The 27,989-nt window shown below is 39.5% G+C and overlaps 1 protein-coding gene across 5 annotated transcripts in view; it reads right to left on the reverse strand.

Moving 5' to 3' along the window:
• Positions 1-27,989, reverse strand: part of ZBTB20 (zinc finger and BTB domain containing 20) — a 764,386-nt gene that overhangs the window by 88,354 nt on the left and 648,043 nt on the right. The window lies entirely within an intron of this gene.

The raw sequence follows: 27,989 nt of genomic DNA on the forward strand, positions 1-27,989 counted from the left end.
ACTGTCATCATTTCCTCTTCAGTCCTCCAGTGGATTCCCATCTTACTTTGGGCCAATTGTGAATTCCAAACTCCCAGCACGGAAAGCCCTCACTGGGTTTGCTCATCTAGTTTGTCAGAACATGGTGCCACAAAAGCCCACTTATATCCATCTGGCCTCTTCCCATTGAGAGTCTTCCTTTCATGTGGGAAAAGTTCATCTCTGAACCTTTCCCCCATAAACCTGCATCTGTGCTATTCCACAGATATGCACAGAATCCCTCGTGCACCGAAGAACATCTTTCCTTCCCTCAAATTATAACTTAAACCCCATTTCTGCGAGAGCGATTTCCAAGATTACTATCAGCCAATTAAAACAAAGCAAAACTGATTTCATCCACCATATCATACTTAAAAACCTTATTGTGCTTTAAATGGATATTGTAGTTGCTTATAAATTCCACCAATGACAGGAAAAATATAGTGGGCACTCAACCAATAGTTATGATTAATTTGTTACCTTGCAAACTTAGGTCTTGATTTTAAATCCCTATATATAAAAAACCCCATCTGTCCTGTTTCATTACTTTAAAACATATAAATAAAGCCACTTAAATCTGATTTTGGGGAACTGTCAACTGCTATGCATGTGGCAGGTATCAGCAAACACTTGTTGAATTGGATTGAGGAGGAACCATCTTAAACAGTTTACTCATGAAGGAAGGAGTAATCAGAAGAAGACTATTAGCGTAAGTATTCCATAACAACATCTAAGTGTAATGAAAAATAATACCCAAATGAGAGTTTCTAAAATCCTCTTATTCTCTTGATTATTTGATATTATATTGATAAAAATATACTTTTAAAAATAGCTTTGATTTTGAAACACTAAATTTACACACTAAGGATTAGACACCAGCAAAATCTCATAGTCTGATTTATTTCTCTGTAATATATCTGTCTTGAGAACATCAGCAGGAATACACCAAAGAAATATGCCCCTCACGGGATCAACTATATAAAAAGACAGAACACATCATCAGCACAAAAATCATTATCCATCTAATTTCTCCCATTCTAGATGGCTCCGGTGAGCCCCTCCATCATTACTGACTAGGGTTAAGATAGACCTTAATGGATTAATTAAACCAAAGCGGGACTGCATTGCAGACCAAAGAGGAGGAGATCTTGACACAGACGAGGCAGCAACCCTGTTCTTTCATTCAAACGTGCAAAACGTAGGTACCCCCTAGAGCTGTGTGCATTTATATTGTAAAGGAGTCTCCAAATATAAGATTTGGAGTTTGTTGTGTGGGTCTTCTCCTGGGCAGTCATCAAAATCTAATATGTGGGTGCTTATCGAAACTTCTCATGGAAGAAATGAAATGTTAAGACTCTCTTTTTCTTCAGGAATGTGGGGAGCATTTGGAAAAGAGGTAAACCAATACAGATGGCACACTCATTTTGGTAATCAAGAGGCACCAACGAGGGAAGAAGTTATGTGAGTGCCAGTGTGATTCTGAGATGGCCAGGACACAGAACATTCACAAGAGCTGAAAGGATGAACTGCCCACAGCCTCATAGTCACCAGGGACACGCCCAACGGGCAACTGCCATAATAGAGACCTTGAGGATTGTTCTTTTAAAGAGGACTTTGAAATGCAAATGTACAAGGAAAACTGATAATTCAAAGGGCACAATTTAGGGTCTTTTTCTTCTGGTACAGGAAGAGGAAAAAAGGAGAGGGAGAAAAAAACAAAACAAAACAAAACAAACAAACAAAAAACAAACCCAGAAGTGTTGCACCATACTGGCAGTTTGCTGTCTCTTTAATGAACCAAATCAGTGTATTAATGACATGAAAGCCTACTTGCCTAATGAGGACAATCAGGCTCTATCACACATGACATTAAATATACAGGTATTGAAAAGGAAAAACAATACTGGAAACACCCCACTCTTGAAATAGTGGGGCTGACTGAGGCAGACTGTGTCGTTAATATCAAGCACACTGCGAGTCTAGGAAAGAATCTGTGTATCTAGACTGGAACTGGCGGACCTCACTTCCGCCAGGGAGGAAGTACACTTAAAGTTTCCAGAAGGGGGACCTGGAAGCCTTCTGTCTCCTTTTGGGAAAGACAGAAACAGGGCGGGCTCCTCTGGGGTTCAGCATGACCCCACCATGTTGAATCTGTGTCTAAATGATAAGTAATTGAAATGAAAAGACACCTATTTCAACCGCTGCCCTGAGTTTTAAAAGCAAGTACAAGTTTCCCGCCCCCCTAGATTTCATTTGTGATTTCTGCATTAGGGAAAAAGTTTGTACTAAGTTCAAACAATAGCACATCTCTCAAAGACACATGTCATTTGTCACTAGAGAGAAAGAATAGAATTATGGAGTTGGGAGGCTTTCCTACCTTTGTCATTATTTAATCTAGTCATCTTGTAAATAAGGAAACAGGACTGGCCAGTGGTCAGAGTTTAATTTTGTAGCTGGCAATTTTATCAGTAATGAGTCCACAGGTGGATTCAGGGCTATTAGTGATCCAATGGAATTGGGTCCCTTGAGGCTTTTTATTTTAAACAATTATATATACAAATATATATAAATACATACAAACAGAGAGAGGGGGGTAGAGATCTATAGATATAGATAGGTGTGTATAAAATATATTGCTGGCAGTAAAAATAGTATCCCGTGTTGTAACACTGTCAACTACTGTGGTCAAGAATCTACTGGCTAGATTTCATTTATTCATTAGACAAACGTTTATTGAGCTCCAATGATGTGCAAGTCTTATGAAAGTGAAAAGTGTATGATTAGGCATGGTTTGTGCCTTTTTAAAGAGTTTTACATCTGCAGCACAACCACCTAAAATAATCGCATAGCCACACTCATTCCCATTGGATGAATATAAAACATAATCGTTGATTTTTAAATCAGGAGAGAAGACATAAACTCTGCATTATACTTTAGTCAGAGGCTGGAAATAATTTGGAATGTTCCTAGCACCCTGAATCTAGAGGTTGAGCCATTGATGTCAGCTGCTCCCAGAACTTGGGCATGTTTTCCCTTCAGAATCTACTCCAGATTCACTGCCCTAAGTAGCTCAGAATCAGGGCTCTTTAGGCCTTGCTGCTCTGCTTCTGCCTGGTCTCTGAGAGGGTATTTAGGTCAAGGATGAGGGTGGAGCTGGGGATAAAGCAAAGAACCTGGCGGAGCCTGCGTCTGTCAGATCCAGCACCCTCCCTAACCTTCAAGTGATTTCACTTACGGTTATATTTCGGTACATGGTAAAGCACAGTGATCTCCTTTGAGATAAACAAAAACTGAGTGGCTAAAACCTAATGAATATGCTTGGTTGAAGTTATCTGGTTATGGAGAAAAATCACTAATAGTAGGCTTAAGACCAAAGAAGTGATCATGTCACCCAGGCATTTCTCTTCAAAAAGAAGGGAGGAGAGTAATAACATTTGAGTGCCTACCATGTTCAGATACTATGCTACATATCATTGTGATATGTGATATTCCACGTATCATTTCAAACCTTATAAAGACCTTCCAGAGTAGACATTATCATCCCCATTTCTTCAGGTAAAGAAACTGAGGCTCAGTAAGGCTGTAGTTGGATGAGACTCACAAAGCAGAACATAATTTACGGGACTTGTGTGTGGATCCGAGTTTGTCCATCTACAAAGTTTACTAAGTGGGAGAACCCAAAGGAGAAACAATGATGAATGTCACTGGCCGTATTTTTAGTGAGTGTCTGCTATATAGCGCTAAATCGTGTGCAGAAGTTGATGCAAATATAAACACACATTTTCTGCCACCTTGACATTTAAATATGCTAACACGAACACACTGACTTTAGACCCACCAAAAAGAATATTCATGTGGAAAATTCAAATGGTACATGTACAAAAGGGTGTACATTTTTTCAGTTATAAAGACAGTCTACTTGACATTGCAAAGCTTTTGTGCAACTAATGTTTAAAAAACATAACCAAACAAACTTAAGACACCGAACACTTTCAACACCAGAAAAACATGAGCAATCCCCACAAAAATCTAGCACGGTCAGTTCTTCATTAGTTGCCAAAAGATAGGGATTTGTCCTCAAAAACATTTAAAGGTGAGCATACGGTTTATACTTGAAGGCTTCATTTTTCACTCCAGGGTTGACATTATCACTGCCTCTGCTTACCTTGTCTTTCGTAAAGCATGGGAAGGGAAAGGTTTGAGTTTTTCTTCCACATAATAAAGCTTTAGCTGTAGGGAAAGACTGTTTCGGTGAAAACACTCAGTTGCTTTCCTGGTGGTAGGCTAGGGTATTGGGAGATGCCCTCCTGCCTGCCCTCCACCATCCACGCATACAAACTTCCTCGCCGAGTTTCATGCAGGGTAGAAAAAGAAAGGGAAGGAAGGAAAAGCACGCAAGGGTGTAGGAAAGGAAGAAAGAAGAAGGGATAGGACAAGAGTTGTGGGAAGTGGTGATGTTCTCCAAGAGGGCTGCATGAAGTGAAAGCAGGCTAAGAGGGAGCTGAGGCAGCAGGGCGGCTCCCAGCTCCCAGGGGACAGCTGCATCCCTGAGCTCCAGAACTGAAGCCCTCTGTGGCCAGGATGCTGCTGAAAGAAGGTGGGCACTGGACAGATGTTGCACGGTTTTCCAGCCCCTTCTACACCACACATAAAAACAATTCTTCTGGAAGTACTTCCAGAATATATTCAAGTGCGAGGGAAAGGTGCACTCTAAGATGAAATGTGACGTGAGAATTATTTATTATTTATCATGTGACAATTATTTATTGATAATTATTATCTAACGACGACACTGCAGGCTTTCATGGCCCCTTGCTAATCGAGTGTCGAGAACATGCCACTTTCATTGCTTTGTTAAAGAAATAAGAGGGAGCAACTGAGGTCGACATGAATTAATTGCATTGCAATCACAAGAACACATGACCCGTATCCCCAAATCAACAACAAAAAATGTCAATAGCGAGGGCCGAAAGCCCCGGATCTTTGCTTGATTTTTCCACAGTCAGAACCAAAGGGAAATTCGGGTTGTAACAGGCCCTCAACAGATAGTATCGATGGCTACTGCAGGCTAGCGTTTTCTGAATTAAATTTGTGATTGGGATTCCAGAGTCACCCATGCTGGAAGCAGCATTCACATTAGCTTTGCCAGCGAGCCACATACGGGAAGGAAAGGGTAGAAAAGGAAGCATTAGCACCAAAAATCTCCAGTCATCTTCGACCATCTTGACACGGGTTAGCTGAAGGCCATGGAGAATAACGGATGTGCAGTCGCCTCTTTCTTATACAGACAGCAGAGGTTGGGGGGCGGGGGGAGCCACACACTTGTATTTTGCTAATGTAAAAGTCCCAGTGGAAACATTAGCACTCAAAGACATTAATGTGGATTTAGGACACTCCCTGAAGGATTTTGATTCCATTAGAAAAAAAAAAAAAGAAGACGGTGACAGATATAATCCTGCTTTGATATGTTTAATGCCATTTAAAGAGAAACTGCACCCATTTACCTCAGGCCGGGACCCCAAGAGTTCAAAAAGTGAAATATCATTTCTCAGTGCAAAGAAAAAGCTTGGAAAATATTATGTGAAAATTAATTTGGCATGCTGCTTTGAAATTTTAGATTTCTGGGATGAGCAAATGGGTACAGTTTTCTTTTAACTGTTTTTGAACACCATGTGTTGAGAAGAAAACAACAGAATGGCAATTGCTCATCCAAAATGCTAACTTGTGGCATGGCACAGTCAAGATGGCCTGCCACAGCCAAAAAGCAGGTGTGCGCTATGCCTCTCGCTTCGGCAGCGTGCGCGCCACATGGCCCTGCGTTCCGCAACCTCTCGCATTTGCTTTGGGAACCTTTCTGAGGGGGACAGGAAACATGACTCAACAGAACGTCTAGCCTGGGAGGCACTGGCTCCCCCGGCTTTCTGTGAGACAGACTCTGAGGAAGAACCAAGGAAAAACTGGAATAACGTATCTATTTTGGAACTCTTTGCCACATCACGTCCTGTGACCCAGCGCAGAAGCGACCGGTTTCAGATCATTTTGTGTGGATGAAATTTAGGACTTAATCAAGTTAGAGAGTAAGGGTGAAGGCTTTTGTGTGGCTGGAGAGAACCTATTAAATAGGCTGTCTCATTTGGGCTGAGGACACAGTTAATGTAGCTGCTACAGATCATAAGCACCTAATCTAATGGCTTAGGGTAATAAACCCCTCACCTCTACGGTCCAGGAAAAAGTTCAAAACATAGATATACAAAATTATTTGATATGCTGGGACGCCAAAGCTTCCTCAGTCTGACATTATGAATCTATCATGTTTAAAAATTTATTTATTTATTTATTTATTTATTTATTTATTTATTTATTTATTTTGAGAGAGAGCATGTGTGCACAAGCAGGGGAGGGGCAGAGAGAAGAAGAGACAGAATCCCAAGCAGGCTCTGCACCATCAGCACAGATCCCGATGCAGGGCTTGAACTCACAAACTGTGAGATCATGACCTGAGCTGAGATCAAGAGTCAAACGCTTAACTGGCGGTACCATGCAGGCACCCCTGAATCTATTATGTTTTTTCCAGGAATTAAAAGATTTTTATACAGTCATAGGTCTCACTAAACTATATATATAACAGTTCCATGAGGAAGAAGAGACAGTAAAAAATTTCCTCTGCCCTGTAACAGGTTTGATAAGGAGACCAAATTAAAACTCATGACCATTCTTAAGCCTATGCCACATACCTCTTGGAATGAAATCTCAGGATATCTATATTGTGGGGGTTGAAAGGGTCTGAAGAAAAGATGTAGAATGGGGATCAAAATGACTATTTTAACATAAAGAAATGGGAAATCATTGCTTTATTCTATGGCTTAAATTAATAAATCAATAATCATTTATTAAAAACCTACGATGTGCAAATACTGTCAGCCAAGAGTAAGGAAGAATGAAACCTATAAATACTAAATTGGAAAAAAAAATCCTTAAGCTTTACAGATACAGCTGAGTGCTGTTCTCTGTAGGCTAGCTTCTGGATAGGCATTTACAGAGTTCGGAAAAGAGTTTGCTGCCAAATACTGATATGCTATTGTTAATTTGACTCATTAAAATTACTATATTTACTATGAACCTTTTAGTTCTGCCGGTACTTTCTAGGTGTTGAAGGGGACACAAACTGTGTATAAACACAATCTCTGTATTTATGAAGCTTTCTGTGCAGTGGTAGGAGGAATGAGACACATATAAACATACTCTAGTATAGAACAGTATGTAATCAGTGCCACATGAGACATATAAATAAGTGCTTTAACAGCTGGGCAGAAGTAAGACCTTCTGGTTATGGAACAACCCTTCCACAGACTTACTAAAATGGTTCAATGCACAAAAAGGAAGGGACCTGGACCAAGCTTCAAGTCAACTAGCCATCAGTGTGCATAGTGGTTTAGCTAGGCTGTTGGGAGGGAGGGGGGTGAGGGGAGGGGATATGTACTCTGTATCCACAACACCTCTCACACTGACTTGTCTTGTAACTAATGTTTACCAAAAGCACCCATGGATGAAAGAGGAGTCAATATAGGTGACAGGCTAGGTCAGGCGGCCTGCATCAGTCCTAGATATTAAGATGATGATTAATACTCTGTAAGAAGTTGGCATTGTAATGACATGATTTTTTTCCTCATACTAGTGTGAAAACTTCAATACTTTATCCGCTCCAGAGTGATGGAAGGTGTGATTCAGGGTTTCATCCTTCTGAGTAAGCAAACACTTTGCCCATGAATTCCCTGCTAGCCCCTCAAAAGGATGAGTCAGAATGCATGCACTTTAGAAATAGTAATGGCAGTGGATCTGGGGTACCACAGGTATGTCGTGGTCCATATAAGAAGGCAGGCAGGCCCCCATGCAGAAGGAAACAGAATTTGGATGTTGTGGTTTCTAGGTCTAGGTTCTACCTATAGAATCACCTTTTTCAATTTTTATTCTTTTTGGAAACTCTAGCCCTTTGCATCATAAATAGTGGCCTTCTATATCTGATGTGTGTGTGTCTGTGTGTGTGTCTTTTTAAGGGGGAGGATGGCATTACTGATGTGCTTTTATAAAGGATTCAAGGTTGTCTGGATCCTCAAAGAATGCAATTGGAAAAAAAAATACTGTTTCTTTGATTCAATGGTGCTTACATTTGGGCAGAGTTTTCTTTTTCCATCCTCAGATACAGCATTTGAGACAATCTGCCCACAATGGAAAGCTTTTAGAGCTTCAAAAGTGTAGGCGAACCAAATCAGAATTAATCTCTGTGAAAATGGAGACTCAGGCACATGGAAAAAGTTTAGACAAGAATCCAGGCAAGAGGCAATCCCATAGAAAGATATATGACATCTTCCCTAATTCCAGGTGAGCTGGAGTAGGACAGGTGAGGAAGGACCATGGGGAGTTCCAGCCACTCATATAATCCACCCTCTCACCTGTGCCTAGAGAACTGGGGTCTCTGTTACCAGGGGGTCTAGCTGATTTAGTTCCTATGTGTCCTGTGGTCTGACATGCATTGACCCAGAGGAGACTAACTAAGGGAAGTCTAGGCTAATTGGGGCCATGATAGCGTGGCCAACAGCTATTCACTCAAAATGAACTAACCAGATCAGTCTGCAGGGTAAAACCATAGCAGTGTTTGCTTTTATTATCATATTAAAAGCTGTGCATTTTATTGGGGGGAAAAACTCTTAAAAAAAAAAAGCCTTGCAAACCACAGAAGCAAAAAGGGTGGAAGATAATGATGATCACCTTTGAATACTTGGTATATGCCCAGAAGTTTTTGTTTTTAATATATGTGGATTTCTCAACATATGCTATCTATTTGATGCTCATACCAAAAGAGCATAGGACTCATAGGAAGGAGTTCTATTTTGCCTGTTTTCTCTGTGAGGAGCCTAGGGTTCAGAGAGGTTAGGTGACTCTCCTGCAGTCACCCAGTTCACAGGGGCTAAACTGGGATTCCAATCGGAGGGACAGGACACAAACCCTGTGCTCTTTGTCATGCCTTGTGCTTTTCATGGCACAGAATCAGTGTTGGGGGAACTCTGCCCAGCATCTCTGGTTAGCAGAGTGAATCGCTTTTATCATTTGCCAACATGTCATAGAAAAACCCAAAACCACAAAAAACTTAAAACTTCTGCCTCTAGGAGATTTCCTATTGACCACCTGAAGTTTGGTGTGGTTACATATTATTTGAATATCTGTCCATCTTATAGAAAGTCTAACAAGAGTAAAGAATTTTTCATTTATGCTAGCTCCTACATTAGTGAAAAGTCTCCTCTTCCTATATAACGCTGTGCCCTGGGAACTCTCTTGCTGCCAGAAACTCATCTGGAAATGCTGAAAAGTCAGAATTTGGGGCCTTTATACGGACTAATATTACCAGCTGTGAGTCGGCTTGAACATCAGTAATATGATATTTCCCGCTACAATTTGATTTGGTTAAAACGTGTTTGAAGTTCACCCTTTTATTAACTAGAATTACCACCTCCTGTAACTGGAGGGCCCCTGAGAGCAGGCTGCTAGTGCAATCCAACCTCCTACCCGCCATCAGCGCATTTCCTGGCAACAAATACTATTAAATTGATAACTACAGAAACAGGTCAAAATGTCTTTTCAATAGTTGCTAATGTTCTCCTAATGCTCCATGGCCTCCCTTTGATTCTCCTGCTAACATTTGCTATCACATCACACCAGCAACAACTAGTGAAGAGAAATGACTAGAACATGGTGAAGCTTGTGGAGGATGGAGGCGCTCTTAGGAGTTTGCCAGATTGCTGGATAGAAGAGCTACGTTTTCCTCAGGGCTGGGGGGCCCTAGCTCAGCTCTGCATGTGGGTTGGGTGACCCGGGAGAAAAAGCCGGGTCCTATCTAAGCCTTAATACCCATGTCTGCAAAAGAGGAAACTCAAGGTGACTGATTATTCAAATTTGCAAAACACTCTGAGTTCACAGGAGGTAGGAGCCTTGATTTATCACAAAGCAGTCAGTTTTAAACTTATTTACTCTACTTTCATAACCATACCCATTAGGGCCTTGACTATCCAAGATAGAAACTTATTTTCATATCAAAAAAAATGTGACTGTGGCATATTTTTGTAACAGAAGACCCTCTGCAATCATCTGGGGTTTGATTATTCACTGTGTAAACCTACATTCCCCCCCCCCCCCCGCCCCCGCCTCTCCCAGGAAGAAAGTTTGCTTTTCTGAGTTCACATCACATTATGTGACCAAAGATAAAGATGGGGGTGGGTGGGTATAGTTGCATCGGGATGTCGCTGATTCCAGGCAGACTAGTTTGGCTCCTAAGAGACAGCCACCTATACAGTAAGCCTCCTTGTTCACGAGGTGCATTTCAATTGCCAACACCTCTTCTGAAATGCAAACATCCTGTGTGTGTGGAGGTTAAGCCATTTGTGCCTCATGCTCTAAGCACTTTAACCCCAAGAGGGCTACCCCCATTTAAAGTAGTTTTGGGGAAAAAAAAATTAAAAAAAAAATAAAGTAGTTTTGAATTAGAGCTAGGGGAAGGCAGGGAGAGGGAGAAGAAGGAAGTCAGATTAACACAAGGACCTTGGGCCCTGGAGGCAGAGGAAAGGAGGAAGGGAGTGGCTATGACTGAAAAGGACTCAATTTCCTTTGCCATTTTTGCCCTGGGCCTCGTCTGGAGAAGCCAAGGTTTATGAATAAGGCTTTTGGCTCTTCTGTTGTGCCACGGTTGTGCTGGTGCTAGACAGGAGATCGGCACTGATTTAAAAACTTGCCAACTTCAGCCTACCTGGTTCAGGCAAGAATAGGCTACTCTAATCTGCAATTTAAACTTGCAAAGCCAACACACAGTCTAGGACCATTCCACCAGATTCCTCCCTCTTTCTTTCCTTTCCTAGAGAGGAAGAGTAAATGTGTAGAAAAGAGGGTAGGGGGGAAGGAGCAGGGAGAGGTGCAGGAAGCTAACCCTTCTTGACTGAGCCTCTCTCTGGGTCCTCCCAACAATCCTGGAGGCATTATAAGTGATAGGAAGTATTTTTATAGGTTCAGAGAAGCTAGCTTAAGGTGACCAGGCACGTTTTTTTTTTTTTTTTACATGTAACTCTCCCTGCTCCTAGTTTCTCCTGTATATTTCCTCCTCTTCCTGCTTAGAAAATGGTTTATGGGCCGGTCATTTAGAATAGATCTTTTAAGAATGTTGAGGGTGTTCTGAGTCGTCAAAAGCATATCTGGCTAGGAGTCTGGAGGTTTGGATTCTTCTGGTTAAATCCTGGTTCTAACACACTGTCACTGTGGACAGGCCCATGCATCTCCATGGGGTCTAATCCAGACTTTATGATTTTGTCATTCATACTCTTCTAGGTGGTGGCAGGGGTTAGCGTGTATGTACAAAATTTAGCAAGAATCATTCTTATTAGATGCCATATGGAGACTAAAGAGAGGAAATTCCTCCTCCTCATGCCAGTTTTGAGTAAGAAGGATGAAGTGATGGGCTGAAGGCAGGAGGGGACGTGGGGAGGACAGAAGACACAGCTATGGCAGCCGCAATGGTGGAAGTCTAAGAGAGACAGAAGCCCGGGGTCAGAGCTGGGAGATCAGCTTGTTTTTAAAATACCCTGGTGTGTCTGATAGCATAATGCTTGGGAAGTCCTAGTCTAAGGTTACTTGAATGTTAGATGTTCTTTTTTTCAATCTCAATTTAATGGTTGAAGTCTATGTTAATCATCCAATAAAGGGCAAAGACTTTAGTACCACAACTATTTCTCCCAAGTATCAACCTCTAGCAAAGGAAAAAAAAAAAAAAAAAACAAAAAAAAAACAAAAAAAACAACCAAACTTGGCTGTGACAACTACTACTGAGTTTCTGATTACAAGACAAGACCATCTTGATTATAATCATCTCAAGTTGTCTGGAGGATGGAAGGAGTGATGGGTTCTTCAGAACCACATTATATGGACAAAAATCTTCTAAGTTTAATACAGGAATTAGCTTCTGAAGAATTGAAAGAGGATTATTTTCAGTAAGAAGAAAAGACATGTGCCTGATACCTTCAGTTGGCATGCCAGGAGAACATAAATTCCAGGTAGGACCGACTATATAATTTGTAGGGTTTAAGGTAAAATGAAAATGTGGAGCCCCGTATTTAAAAATCATAAGAATTTCAAGATGGCAAGAGCAGAGCATGAATCCAAGCACACAGCCCTACTAATAAGCATGGGGCCCTAGAAGGTAGCCCTGATTCTAGTTATTGTTTTCACTAAGCCATTCTCCTCCCATAGTTGCCAAGACCAAAATTAAGAAAGATGCACTACTGTTCTCAAAACTCTCCGTGAACCCTGTCTTTCTAGGGTAAGGACGCAACTGAAGTCTGTAGCAAGGATCAGAAATATCTGAGGTCTGCCAACATGTTTGATAGATCGCAACTGCACTGGCTTCTGCTACGTTTGTCACAGACACTAATCCCCACTTCTGTCACAACCCAGAGATGCCCAGGATATTAATGTCTGGGAATTTAAACATATTTTCTAAAAACACAAATTTCCCTGAAAACACACACACACACACACACACACACACACACACACACACACACCAAAACAAGCAGAAGTTACTAAAAAGAAACTGACTTTCCTGGATGTTAAGTCCTGTCCCTGATTTCTTTCTGGCCTTACCTTGAGCAGTTCTTGGACATGTGCACACAGGCTCAAAGCACAGGTGAATTACCACAATGACTCTTTTCAGTTTGGGAAAAAATAGAGGAAACAGGAGAACCTGGTCATAGCCCAGTAGAAACTCCTTGTTTCACTAACAGTATGCTTGTTCCCTCTCTCTCTCCTTATTATGCTAAGTTGGAACTATGACTTCACTTTTCATGCAAGCCAGTTTCTCTTTCTTGGATGCTTGGAATGGACCAAAAAAAAAGTTAGTAGTTGGTACCAGTCATGTCAAAAACATCACATTTATTTATCTTCACCTGCCTTCCTCATATCATTGCTATTCCACTGAGGTCTATATATAGAAAGTAGAGATTAAATAGCCAAAATGAACATCAAAAGAATTGTAGCAGTAGATAAAAGTGGCCTCCTTCCCAATGATCTTAGGGGCTTTATATATACTGAGTCTGATTCTCATTGGGACAGACGGGGAGCCTGGGCAGCTGCCTAGGATATTTGTATAGGTTGAAGCTATTCTCTCTTTATCCTTGTCCCATTTTCTAAAAAAGTAAGTGTCTAATACAGAGCACCAGTTCATTCTACAGCCAGAATTATACTTTGATACTACACCTTGATTTAGGATTTTCTTTACAGTGTCTATTGGCAAAGCTAATCATTTACTTCGCTTAGTAAGCTTCCACTGCCTTTAGTTAAGGCCACATGGGTCCATAAGTAGATAGAAATGTGTTTGAATCTCTATAATCATGCTTAGATTTCCAAAAGCTGTCCATCTCATAGAGGTGATAGAGGCTTACTTATCATTTCCGAATGTTTTAACACCTGGCAATTAATAACGAAGCTCTTAAAAAAAAGTGACTGACCTTCATTACAGTTGCATATATGAAATCCTGATTTGTTTATTTTTAAATCATTCTCCCCTGCTGTAAATAGATAGCTATAAATATATACATTTATATACACGTGTACAATCAGCCTTAGCAATACTGCTGTGAGGGAGATAGGATAGATGGTTTTCTTTTTTTTTTTTTTTTTTTTTTTTTTTTTTTAGGATAGATGGTTTTCTATTCATTTGACAAATGCACTGTTATATGGAAGGGTTAAGTGATCTGTCCTGTAAGGAAGGGTGGAACTGGGTAAAAACAACCCTGCCACATCTGTTCTCAAGTTATACCACTCTGGAATGGGGCAGCCATTGTTTTGGGGCTACCTGATCTAAAGATTAGGCAAGGCAATTTTCTGAAAAAAAGAGTTTAACTCTTTCTTCTGTCTCTCATACTTTCTCTCTCTCTCTCTTCCCCCTGGGGTTATTATAAACTATTGATAAATGTGCCTGCTCTGTGCTTATACTTGCTCTTTGTGGGCTCTGATGGGTTTTAGCTTTTAAGAGAGCATCAGAAAAAAAAATCACCTCCAAAATGTTCGAAGGATAAAGAGAGCTGGAACAGTTAGTTTGAATTAATGTGCCTAATAAAAGTTGATATGGATACAAGTGAGGTCTTGGACTCTCCTTACACAAGAGCTAGTCCATAGGCTATAGAGTGATAGATCACTCAGCAGAGGCTTTTTGGAGGCAGGACTTGCTCATCCATACCCCTGTTGTCCTCCTGGGATCTCAGCTGAGGGCCAGAGTTTCTGTTGCCTCTTTCTGCTTTCACTTGCTCCTACTGTACCTTAGGGGTGCACCCTCTAAATTCCTGACCTTAGTCTTTCTCTGTGTTTGGTACATATTTGCATGTCACATACAGTGTTCTATTTGATTAAAAAAAAAGGAGGGGGGCGGACTGTTATTTGTCCAGAGAAAGACTATTCGGGTATTATTTTCATTCCTTAGGAGCTATTTTGTTGATTATTTGTGGGAATAAAAAAAAAAAAATCTTACGTTTCTTGCCTCTGCTCCTACTTCCTAATGTTATCTGGTAAATGCTTAGGAAATACAATTTTAATACATCCTAAACAAAACTTAATTGTGCAAGAAAACCAAGAGAGAAGAACATATAATGAATTTGGAAGCTAAATGTGATATGTTACTTAATTCTGAAATATCTGCCATTCTTACTCGTTTGTATCAGAATGTAACACTGTTGACAGATTAGCTATCCACGTGAAGGTTCTTTTTTTTTTTTTTTTTTTTTTTGAATGAAGGGACAGAATTATAAGTTTCCTTTCTGGTGATAAGAACTACAGCCCCTGCAGCACAACAGCACCTGAGTAGCATCTGCTACATGAAGCCGGCTTCTGTGATTCCTCGTGAAGGAGGCTGTACTATCAACATGTTCAAGAAAGCTGCTTCTATTTAGGACCCAGACTCCACGCAGGGTGCCCGCATTTCCCTCGGAACCTCTGCTGGCTGTCGTCCCACGAGGTGCCCAGTCTGCAGCTGCCACTCAGACGTGTGTGTGGGCCAGGAAGGGACACGGAGCTCTGTCGTACCAGTGCAATTATTGTAAGGAGCTAGCTTTGCTGCAACGGCTTTGCTCTTTTATATTCCAGGCAACACGCCGTTGAATATAATTCATAATGAACATATTCAACATTTTTCCATCAGTTCAATACATTATTCATAAATATTAGAGATGGAAAAGACCTAGTAGATTACTGAGTCTAAACCGCCTTCCCGCACCTCCATTCCCCCCAACTGTTGATGCTAGCTCGAAACAACAACAACAAATCACCCAGGAAAAGCAACAGATTCACAATTTTTAAGTAAAAAGGAAAGCTCCCAAGAAGCCTGTGTGGAGGGTGGGGAAGTCCGAGGCCTTCCCTTCCCACTGCTGTGGCTCTCTGAGGACAAGGACTACTGGTGACTCTTGTAAAGAAAGCCCAAGAGGCGATACCATGTCCTGGGGCAAGTGCTTACTATCTGTTTCCACAACCCTGCGTGGACTCAGGCACTCTTCTCTCCAGTTAGAAGTTGAGATACTGACTTTAATGATAAAAAGAAAATGTATAAATAAATAGAAAGTTAAAACTACTAGAGAATGCTCCCTGGGATTATCTGTACTATCAAGATAGGAAAACTTTGCAGATGCTACTGTCTCTCTAGAGGAATAAATGCTTGCATTTTAATATTCTCAGCAGCTGGTTCCTGTTGAATACCATCAGGATGATTCAGCCACCCACCAGGAACACCAGTAACAGCAAGTGCACACGCAGAAATCTGCAAAACTTTCTTCTCTTGATGCCAACACCATTACTCTGGCAAAGTCAGAACCCTTTACTGAATTACCAGTTCTACTAAATGTGACCCTTTCCTCCCCGAATACCAGCACACTCTCGAATAAATGGAACTTGTGGCTGAGTAAGAAGCAACATCCTTCCTGACTTGGGCATACCCTGCTAGCAGTCTCTCTTTGGCCATGGTCATATGACCTGCTCCTTTTGACATTTCTCACATATTCGCTGTAACCTTGAAAGACCAGCAAGATCCGTACACACCCCGAGTCCAACTTGCACGTCATCGCACTCTAGTGGAAGCTGTGCACTTAATGCTGTATCTCTACACTGACCTGCCTCAGGTTATATCCTCACTTCCATTTTTCAGAAGTTTTCCCTTTCCACAGAATGTGGCTGCAAGCCAGGACAAACAGAAATGTGTAGATGAACGGCACTGACCACCGACATCATTAATACAGAATTACCATGCCATACTCGAGTTAGAGAAAAGTCTATACTTGCCCCCTTCTTCAAACAGACAAGATTAGGCATAAAGGGGAAAAAATGCCAAAGATGATAGCTGGCTATCAAAATTGTCTCACTGCCTCATTTTCAGGTCCCCAAAGTAAAATCTAAGGACATTCAACACAGATTCAGGTGCTCTCAACAGCCATGAAAATATATGGCTGGAGAGGGAATCTATAAATGTAATGAATACACAATTGGCTTATAACAGATGCAACTAAAATTAAATTCAATATCTTGACCTGCTCTCCAAAGTGAAAGTTTCTAGTTCAGGCTACAGACAGAGGTATAACAAGCTCATTAATCACATGAACCAGAACTGTAAGCTGACATTTCTGGGGATGCTGCAAAGAGCAATCCTAAGTGGTTGGGGGGGTCTGTGAGGAACCTGGAAGGGAACGCGGCACTGATAGTGCACAGGGAGCAACAGATACCCTTATGGCATATGTAGGTCAGCACTGGCCACAACCAGCCACCATTCCAAGCTTCCAGGAAACAAAGTGAGGCCCTCTATATGGAAGTAATAGACCCTATGGACTTGCATAAGAAGACTCAATATATTTTTATTCAGTTCCTATTATGTAAAAGTCATTGTGTTTGTATTTGTTGCCTGAGGAGATAATGAACTCAATGAGGTCCATCTATGACCTCAAGAAGAATGTTGCTGGGAAAGAGCTACAGACAAGGGAATATTAATAACGGTAGTAGTAACGACAACGATATCAAGTGATAGCCACATGCTAGTCCTCGTGCCATGAACTTTCTATACTCCATTTCATAAAATTCTTACAATATCTCAGCAAGGTAGTTATTTTCCTATTTACAGATGTGGAAAGTGAGGCTCAGTGAAATTAAGTGCATTGCCCAAAATTACATAGACTTGTTCCTTACATTACAAATAAATACACAAATGCCTAATGTGTAAGACAGAACACGACAAGAGCCGTTAAAAGACAGAGTATATTGTCACGGTGCCTGGGTAGCTCAGTCAGTTAAGTGTCTGACTCTTGATTTCCACTCAGGTCATGATCTCACAGTTCATGAGTTTGAGCCCCACATTGGGCGCCCCATGGAGCCTGCTTGGGATTCTCTCTCTCCTTCTCTCTGTCCCTCCTCTGCTCATGTTCTCTCTCTCAAAACAAATAAATAAAACTTTAAAAAAAAATTTTTTTTAACGTTTATTTATTTTTGAGACAGCGAGAGACAGAGCATGAGCAGGGGAGGGTCAGAGAGAGACGGACATACAGAATCTGAAACAGGCTCCAGGGTCTGAGCTGTCAGCACAGAGCCCGACGCGGGGCTCGAACTCACGGACCGTGAGATCATGACCTGAGCCAAAGTCGGACGCTTAACCGACTGAGCCACCCAGGCGCCCCCCAAATAAATAAAATTTAAAAAAGAAATAAATAAAAAGAGTCTTGTAGAAATAAAGAACACCAGGGGAAAAGGAACAGGGATGTGAAAATGTGGTGTGTGCTTAGGAAGCAAGGAGTAGCTCAGTCTGTAATGTGTTTAAACTTGTTGGCTCAGCACCCTCTGATTAGAACTCATACTTTGATAAGATAATAAGATACATCCATCTGTACAAAAAGATTTCTAGGAAGAAGGACTTCTTTTCAAAAGATCTTCTGGCTACAGTTTCTCAAATTTTTTTTTCTTTTCCTTCCTTCCTTCCTTCCTTCCTTCCTTCCTTCCTTCCTTCCTTCCTCTTTCTTTTCTTTCTTTCTTTCTTTCTTTCTTTCTTTCTTTCTTTCTTTCTTTCTGTGGGGGCAGATGGAAGAAGAGATATGACATACACTTTGGAGGAGATATGAATGTCAGGGGAGCAGTGTTAACTGCAGAGGATGTCCAGGAAGTGCAAGATCTGGATGCATTTTCTCTTATTCCCCAGAATGCCTTATCCTTAGCACATGTTTGCCCCTGCCTCATTAAGGTAAGGTTATTGGTTAAGGCAATAGGAACCCAAAGGGCTTGGTTCCTTTGCTCTCTTACTCAATTACTTCTGGAATATCATTTAGTTTTTATCTTTATAAAAAATGTTTTAGGGGTCAGAATGTGGTATAGGAGCAGTAGCTAGAAAACCTGAGTTCTAATACAATTTGCCTTCCTCATCTCGAGAAAATTTTGTCACTTCTCTGTTTAAATTTTCTTATCAGTAAACTAAAGGGTTTAAGCCCAGATAGCATTTCTTAATCTGTCAACCCCCCTGCCCCGTTTGATGAAAATAAAACCTTATCCTTTTCTGAATTTTTTTCACTCTTCTCTATTTAGATCCCTGGTTCACAGAATCCATTGTACATCACCACTAGTCAAGATGAAATTCGTGGAGCTTTATTTTCTCATTTTTAAGCTTTCCTATTAAAATTTTTCCAAATATAAGTCATTGTAATACATAAAAAATACATATTTTCTCAAATTCTATGTGGTCTTGTGACCATATATTCAGTATTTTTTTTCTGGAGAGTTTTCACTCACCCATATTGAGATATGTAAGGCTCCTTCAAGCTCTAAGATGTAATGATTATGATTCTATGATGCTGACATTTGCTTTGTTGACACTTAACGCAGAGCTTTTCAACTTCAAACAATAGCATAACAAGTTGCTATAACAATTACACTTATAGAAATCTTTAAGCAGATGTATACAACATCTCTTTACCAGTATCACACTGGACAGCCAAAGCTTAGGAGGTTGTTAAAATTCTTCACTTGATTATATCTTATAGAAAAAAGGATTGCCTTCCTATCTACTTTTAAAATTGATTGACTCTATTTTTTTCCGGCATGTTAATTTTCCAGCATGCCACAGCTTTAAACATTCTCCAATAACTTTAATCACTAGCCCCCACCCTGTCACAGCCCCTGTGTCTCACCCTTCTGACCTTCCCCACTGAGTTCACTCTTACTGATGTAATCATACATGCTTCTTTGTAGTGACATTCGTCACAGTGCTCATTTAGAATTATCATCATTCCTACTGCACCCTAGGTCAACGGAACTAAACGTGCTTACGCAATTTGTTGCCATTTTAATTTTGTCAGTTAGGACTTCTTCATCCAGAAGGACAATTTATTTTATCTGATCAATATATAACTAGCCAGTCAAATGACTCTGAAAAATTGGCAGAAAATCATTCGTTGGGGCAAAATTTTATATCAAAGAGAGGGTTTTGTAAATCTGAAAAGTGGCATTTCACTGACCTTGAATCCACAGGTCCAAAATTTATTAGTGTGAACTTAGTTTTTCAGTCTATTAAAGCAATGAGCCTAAAATATAGGTGATTTATACTTACGTGTGTGTTGAATTTAATAAACTAGTCTAGAATCAGGCCTTTTTAGAGAAATCTTCAGCCTGTTCCACATTGACTAATTCACTGATTTTGAGATATAGTGGAAAATATTCTTATATACTTTTTCTGTAGCTTAAACTTTTTTTTTTTTTTTTTTTTTTTTTTTTTAATAAATAGAGCTCAGAGACTGCAAAGTGGCAATGTGGGTCACTGCGACATTCTATATATTTCTCAACTTTGCTCTTTCTACGGTCAGGGTATGCACAAATAAATAAATCCACAGTAGTTTAAAGATAGAAATTTGGCTTAACTATGAAAACATAGCTTAATAGACCTGAAAGCTTGGCATCTCATCATGGCTGTATTTTATAAGGCTGACAATGCCACCTTATAAAAGATACATTCGGTTATTTTCATGTTCGATCAAAAGTGAGGGTTTCAGGAATGGGAATGGATTACAGATTGTTCTCTCCTGGTTATTTTTGGCTTTAAGTATATTGATCATTTTATCATTTTTTTGTTTTAAACTGCTTTAAACACAGCACAAATGTTATTCTCATCATGCCAGAAATGGGTTTGGAATTGATTTTGAGTTTCCATCAATTTTACTCTTTGCTCTCTGTGAGAAGTTTTTCACTTGCTTAAATTCAAAAGGATAGTTTTGTTCAAAAGATGTCAGAGTACAACATTTAGAGATCCTTAGCTGGACAAGAAAACTCACATTTTCTGCTTTAAAAAAGAATAAAAGTCATGAATTTATTACCATGGACTTTATTGAAATTAGTGAGGAATCATTCATACGAATGCAATTTCAAGGGCGTCCTCCCTCTTTCTCTTCATGTAAGTGTTCGACAAAAGCATGTATCTTCTGAGAAGCCGGCCTGATTGGTCCAGGTTGGCACTGTTTCAGTGTTTGGCCTACGGCGGCTGCTTAGGAATAATTTTGTCTCATCCTCTCTATTTTCCTGGACCGTATCGGACTCAGACACGTGGTATGCAAAGGAAATCCAAGTCCCTTAAAAATGCTATTTCTTTGGGTTCTAAAGCCAAGCCGAGTTCTACTTTGGCCAAATGATCTTATCAAGATTTAACAAGAGATATGCAATAATATCTTCAATCTGTGAGCAGACATTCACTAAAGAAGATAATTTACTACATACAGAATACATATATTTTCCCTCCTGATACTGGGGAAGGACATGATCGAACTTACTCTATTGGCGCTGAGAAAAACATAACACTGAGACAAATTTTATGGCAATTATTCATTTCAGTTAATTTAGAAAGAAATAAACAAGTAGTTCTTTTCATATTAAAACAGATACCGGAGATCTATTTTCAGTTATTGCTGAAAATATTTTGGCTTCCATAAAAGCACCTTACTAACACAGCTGCTTTGCCCTCCTCTGCGCTGTCACAATTCAGAATTTGTAACATTTCAGCCAGGTTCTCTAGACTAATTGGATGAAACAATTGCATTACAGTGTTAAGATTCCTTTGCAGAATCAAATAAGAGGAGATCTGCACAGTTCAGATAGCCTGGAAGATTTGTAACAAATACAGCCCAAATCCTACATGTTCCATACATTTTTCTGCATCTAAAGTAATGATCACTTGTATAATAAGTGCTAGGGTTTAACTTCACACTTAGGACTATCAACACAGGGAGATATTTAGATATGTAAACTTCATTTCCCTACCCCATCCTTACTTTTCCCCTGTACCGTGTTTTGGGTTTCAGAGCAAAAGCTTTATCTCTTTTGAAAAGTGCCAGGAAATCTCTTCTCCAGTTCTCTAGGCCCTTGATTTTACATGTGTAGTAATGACATACCTTGAAACAGCCCCACAAAGCAGAGTGGGACATTAATTTAAATACAGACTTAGGGGGAAGAGCTCCATCTACTGAATCAGTTAGATCATAGTTTGTACCCTACAGTTATCCCATTCACTACTTTCAACCTCTCAGAGGCTCTGGAGAGAATAAAGAAAGTTATAGCCATCAAACAGCTTTGAGTCTGAGGCCATTTTGACTATTTCCCAGATACTCTGAGCCCCTTTCCTTCACCCTTCCCAACCTCCAAAGCTTTCCATGTTTCAGTATAAAAGAAAAATGGGATGCTTTGCTATATAAACCATCCTTGGAAAGGCAGGAAGCCTTTGGTTACTAAAGGAAAAGCCTAGATAGCTAAGGGGAAAGCTACAGAAAGAAAACCACTCCACTTGGCCAGTTGAGCAGCCCAGGTAAAAAGCAAAGAGAAGTCTACTTACTCCTCCCTTGCATCATTGCTGGGGAAGTCTGCAGCCACCCAGGATCAGTTCTTCTGGGCTCTCCCCAGCTGCACAGTGTTGTTGTGGCATTGGGAATTTGCTGTGGCTTCGTAAGATTATGGGGATATGCTTCAGCAAGCCAAAAGAGTCACAAACAAAATTCAGGAGAGAAAAAAAAAAAGTACAAAAACAGCTGATCTTACTGGAGAAGCTCTTGGCATTTTCCTACATATGCCACAATTTTCTTTGGTATTTCCTGGTTCTGTGATCAGAAAAATTATCTTATCATGTTGATTACTGTTGTTTTCTCAGGGTTGCTGGGGGTGAGGGGTAGCACAGTGAGGGCAAACAGACAGACTGGGCAGTAGCAAGGTAAAAATGACTTCTCCCACTTGTTTGAAAGTTTTCCAGGCGATCACAAGGTTAGAAAGTTTCTTCTTCATTATACTGAAGATATATAGAAATCATATATAGGAAAAAATGGCCATAGTCTTTCTAGACTGGGAAAGTAAAAAACTTCTTAACACAGTCACAGATATGGAACAAAGCAAACCGTATCTGAATAAAGTGGAATGTTAATATAGCTGCATAAAATTCAAGTGTGTGTAAGACTTATAAAAATGCTCTATAAATGAAGATACCTTATTAGAATACAAATAGACATTAATAAGTAAATACATATATTAGATAATCAGATGGAGACAGTAGTTAACTGGATTTCTAAATTATAGATAAAATAGAATACAATAAATTAATAAAAGTTTGCATTAATGCTAATCCTCTTTTATGTAAAAATAAAATTAATATAAATGTAAAGTGGAGTTGCGTATCTGGGTCTGTGTGTCTACGTATATCTGCACAAAGTATTTCTGACTGACATTGAAAGGTGATATGTTGCATGGAAATCGAAACTTTGAATTATTTTAAATTGTTCATTTAAAATATCAACATAACCTGGCAGTTTTTCTCTTTCTTTTTTTTTTTTTTTATTTTACACATTTATTTTTCAGGTTCTGTTTTAAAGCATGAAAGGAAAGACAAATTAGAAAAACATTGCATATCAGTATGTATTTTGTAAAAGAATCCACCTGGATTTGCTAAAATATTTAGTTCTCAAAAAAAACAAAAACAAAAACAAAAACAAACCCAACAACGGCTCATTGGATTTTTTTCAAGTCTTTCCAAGACAAGTTCAGTTCTGAGTCAAGAAAACTATGAGAAATTTCACCTCAAAATGAAATTTGTTTGGATAGTTATAAAGGCCCGAAAAACAACATTATCTCCATCATAACTATAACAAACAGCTAATGAATAAATATATTTCTGACAAGAATCGATCAGAATTGCAAAGCCTGGGAGGGTCATCGCAGACTTGAGAAAGGTAACCAAGTGAGGAAACATCAAACGGAGTTAATGGAGATAAAACCTTCTGAAAAATGGAAAGTGTTAACAATCACTGACAGGAAAAAATATACTTCCACAACAGTGACAACAACAAAACAAAACAACCCAAAACAACTGGAAACACATATCTCTAGGAGCAAAATATATGACTACTTATTAAACAAGAGGAGAACCTACTTCTTTGTCATTCCCTTTGGAAGCCTGGCTAGAAAGAAAGAAAGAAAGAAAGAAAGAAAGAAAGAAAGAAAGAAAGAAAGAAAGAAAAAAGGTTGCACAAAAGATACATGTGTTCCTTTTCTGGTATTATTACAGGCCCACCTAGATTTAGCTTTCGATTCCAGATGAGATCAGGCATGTTCAGACTAGCACATCTTTGCTCTGTAAGAACAGAGCTGCTATCATTTCACTGGCAAATTCTCGTATCTCCAAATTTATGCACAATAGATGCCCTTAAAAATCTGCAAATTTTCTACTTCAGTCAAATACCTTACTGAGTTAAATTTTTTCTTAATTTAGTCTGCTAGTATGAAGCCGAAAAGTTAAGGCAAGCGACTCCTATAAGAAAGGAAAGTTGAATAGTACTTACCCTAAGTATAATGTGCAAGCCTGAATGGGGGAATCTACTTTTGCTCTATGATTTTTAGAAGGGAGTCCAGGTCTAAACTCAGCTCTCGCCCTTTTCCCTTCTGGAAAACTGAGTAGACTCCCTGAAGGTAGCTCTGAGAAAGATCATACAATTCAACAGCCTTACCTGTGGCCATTCAGAAGACTGCACTTTGGTGTGTGTTTAAAACTATGAATAAAGTCAGACACAGCGCATGCTCAGCAGGCAATTTAAAAATATTTATAACGTTGTTGTTTCAAAAACAAATTTCCTCAAACAAAGCAAAACTCACATTTCTTATCCATGCCAAGTTTAACGTTCTGAGACAAAGCTGTTTTGGAGTTTTCCGCTGGGGGAAAGAAAGGCTTCTAAAATTTTTTGTTGAACGAAAAATAGTTCTCCCTTCCCTTTTGGGTACTCTTAAAGGGGTGGAATAAATTTCCCTCCAAGTTTCAACAGAACTCACCTCTGGCTAAGATAAGCATTAGAAATTTAAGGTCTGTGAAAAACCATTTTAGAGAAAGTAACAAGGAACTAACAACAGTGGGCTTAAAGAATGTAATGGTCATCTGAACATTCAGGGCTGTCTAGTTTATTACTGTACTTTAAAAAACCCTGATACAGACAGGATATATTATGCTTATGCGTAGATAAAGTACATCATGATGAGAATAATGCATAGGCAACCAGCCATTTGCACACACCTAGAGAAGTTATGTTTTTCTTCTGCTAACTAAAATCTGAACTCTCCAAAATTGAAAAACAGATACATCAAAAATTTAGGAGAAACCCCATAATAATGTTAGTTTAATTCCTCTGTTTGATACAGGAAGCATGGAGGGAAGGCAATCACATTATCAATTGGCTAAATTGCAAGTTACACAAAATAAAAATTTGATTAAATATGATTCTCAAAGTACCAAATGCAGCAGAAATGCCTGTGTTACTCCTGCCTAGGAATTTCTCTCTTTCTCTTCCCTGAGTATCCCCAAGTTATGCCATTTTACCATCTATCACCAAACCCTTCACGGCCCCCCAGATCTCAGAGATCTTCTTGAAATCTCCCACTTAATTCTGAAGTCTCTGAATGACTTTCAGCCCTTGCTCTACTTTGCAGGGGTGCTCAGCTGACCTCACAAAAGCTCCACAGACACATCGTTCAGGATCTCTGATGCTTTCAAACTCAGCAGAGGGTGCCAAAAAAAAAAAAAAAAAGCCAACGATTAAAAAAAAAAAGTTTATTAAAGTGAAACTAGGAGTGCAGATTTGAAGAAGTTGCTTCTACTTTTATTTCCCTCTCAACTCGGCACAGGTGTTTCCTAACTCACACTACCCTGCATGCTGAGGAAGGGGGGGGGTGGTTAACTTAAGGTAAGGGAGTGGGCCAAGGGCCGACCCGCAGCCAGTTAGGATCTCTACCCTCATGTGTTAATGGATGTGTTTAAAAATGGACCCCCCAAAAAGCCTAGAATGAGGTTTCTTTTGGCAAATGATTAAACCAGTATACTGAAATAATTAAAGCTTTGTCCTTAAATAAAGCATCAGATCAACAGAACAAAAACAAAGATAAAAATTGCACACACATATGCATGCGCGCACACACACGCGCACACACACACACACACACACACACACCCTCTCTCTCTCTCTCTCTCCCTCTCTCTCTCACACAGATACACAAAACTAGCGGGTGAGGGGAGAAGGAAATTAAATAAAAGAAAACAAACAGAGTCCTAACAGGCCATTCTCCGAAAAGGAATCTAAATAAAAAGTCATATGATATCTGATAGTGCAGGACACGTCGCCAAGAACTGGAGCGGATTGCCTACAGGAAGAAAGGGCCAGTGTATTCCAGCTCAAAGAGCTTTTCTTTCCTCCTCCTCTATTTTTTTTTCCCTTTTCTCCTCGACTGTGAATGTGTTACTCTCAGGTCAGATCCACGAAGAATCTCAGAATGACAGCTATCACCTTTCACTGTACTCTTGGCGGCACAACTAGCTGATAGGAGCTGCCTGAGTTGGGATCAAGAGGGGCTAGTGCAGCTTTCAGTAACAGCCTCTTACCCGTAGCCCTTCTGCCCCTTCATAGACCCCTTTGGTCACATAAAAAATAGACCAAAAACAAAAAAAAAACAAAACAAAAAAAAAGCAAGAGCAAAAAACAAAAAAAAAACAACAAAAAAAACCAAACCCAAAAAACCAAACCAAAACAAAAAACAAAAATGTAAACACAACAGCCCACAGCAACAAAAGAGTTCAGGGGAAAAAAAATCAGAAAGAAGCCAAAAGTGTGTGTGTGTGGGGGGGGGGGGGGGAAGCTCTTGTCTTCAATATAAAACTTTTTAGAGACTGAGTTTCTTTTCTCTTATTTTGATGACTTTCTCTTTAAAGATCCTTTTGTCCTGAAGCACTATTAGAAGCATAAAAATCTTTACAAAGAGAAAAGTCTGGAGGCAATACAAGAATCTTCCCGAAAAAAATACATAAATATAAGGGAGCTACCCTAGAAAATTTTGGATTTGTCAAAAGTTCCCCTAAATCTAATGTCTTTCAGGGAGTTCAAGTGGCCACCTAGTTCTTGTTTTTTGTCTGAGGGTCATTACTGAGGCAACACATACACAAGTAAGGTTTCCCGAAGAGTCCTTGTTATCAAGTTACTTCAAACATAAGGCGCTCACACCTCCCAGCCAGAAGGGTTTACTGACTAGTAGACATCACTGCCCTGATATGTGTTACACTCTTAAGAAGTAGTTATATAAATGCAGTCTAAAAATATGAAAAAATGTATATATCTATATTTTCCCTACAGTTTTTCTCCCCAGGGACAGGAATAGATTGTATTTTCAGTGAATGGAAAAAAAAAAAAAAAAAAAAAAAAGAAGAGAAAAGAAAGAAAAGAGTTTCTGAATCTTGAAACAACTGTTGTAGCTCATTTTCACTTGGTAAAATAGTTATCTCCAGTTAGGTATTGTACATAATACATATTTAAGGATTTTTCTGGTGCTTGTGCATTTTCCTCCTTGTTCTGTTTTATGTCTGTTAGGTACCTTAAAAAGATTTCCAAGTGACAATCGAGATACAAATGCATTAGGAGGAGAACTTTTAGAAAGAAAGCATTTTCTTGAGTTTGTAATTCAAGAATATTAGTATAAAGATATAAATGCATTTAGAAAACGATGGAATTGGTTAGTACATTTTGCACATACAGTTCACATGCTGATTTCTTTTTTTCTTTTCTCGGAGCATTAATTTGAAAATGATAAGCATTCTGGAATGTTTGCTACAAACACAAATTCATGGTAAAAATATACAAGCATAGGCAAAAAATCAAGTGGAGAACACAAAGCTACATGGCAGTCAGCATCGCTGAAAAATCTCTGTCTAGACTCTATTTCACTTGAACTAGTGTATCATGGAGGGGGCAAGCCATCTCTCCGGGGGTTTTTGGCATTTACGTAATTAGATGGAAACAAAAATAAAATACAAATATCTGCTCCCTTTAGTACCTTTTCTTTAATAACTGACAAGTGACACAGGCAGTACCAACACTTGTGAGACTGAGTGAACTAGTGCACCCCATTGGCATTTGGGGAGCCCGAATCCCTTAATTAACTTTTTACCCAAGTGGCAAAAGTAGAGGATGTTCTCACCACTAAACTGATTATTTGGTGCACTCTCCTCCCCTCCGCAGGATTTTGGGGACCCAGAAAGAGTAAAGAGATGATAAGAGAAGATACATCCTGAACAACTTTTATTGTGAGTAGAAAAAAATAGCAGAGTGAGCATAAGAACAGTTGGATTTAGAAAGATTAAAAGAGGAGAAAAGAGCAACATATCCAACTTCATTAGCCTTTTTCCTTTTTGTTTTTTATGTATATATCTTGGGGTGATGGGGAGAAAAGATAACCGGATTTCTTTTGAATGTCTTTGTGTCATTATAGAGTGAATGTTCTGTTCCTGTCTCTTTCTTTTTAGGCGAAAAACTAATAAAAATAGAAAAACATATATCAGACATTAAGCTCACTTCCCCCCCCCCCCTTCCCTTTGT

The sequence above is a fragment of the Panthera leo genome, chromosome C2, assembly GCF_018350215.1.
Source record: "Panthera leo isolate Ple1 chromosome C2, P.leo_Ple1_pat1.1, whole genome shotgun sequence".
NCBI lineage: Eukaryota > Metazoa > Chordata > Mammalia > Carnivora > Felidae > Panthera > Panthera leo.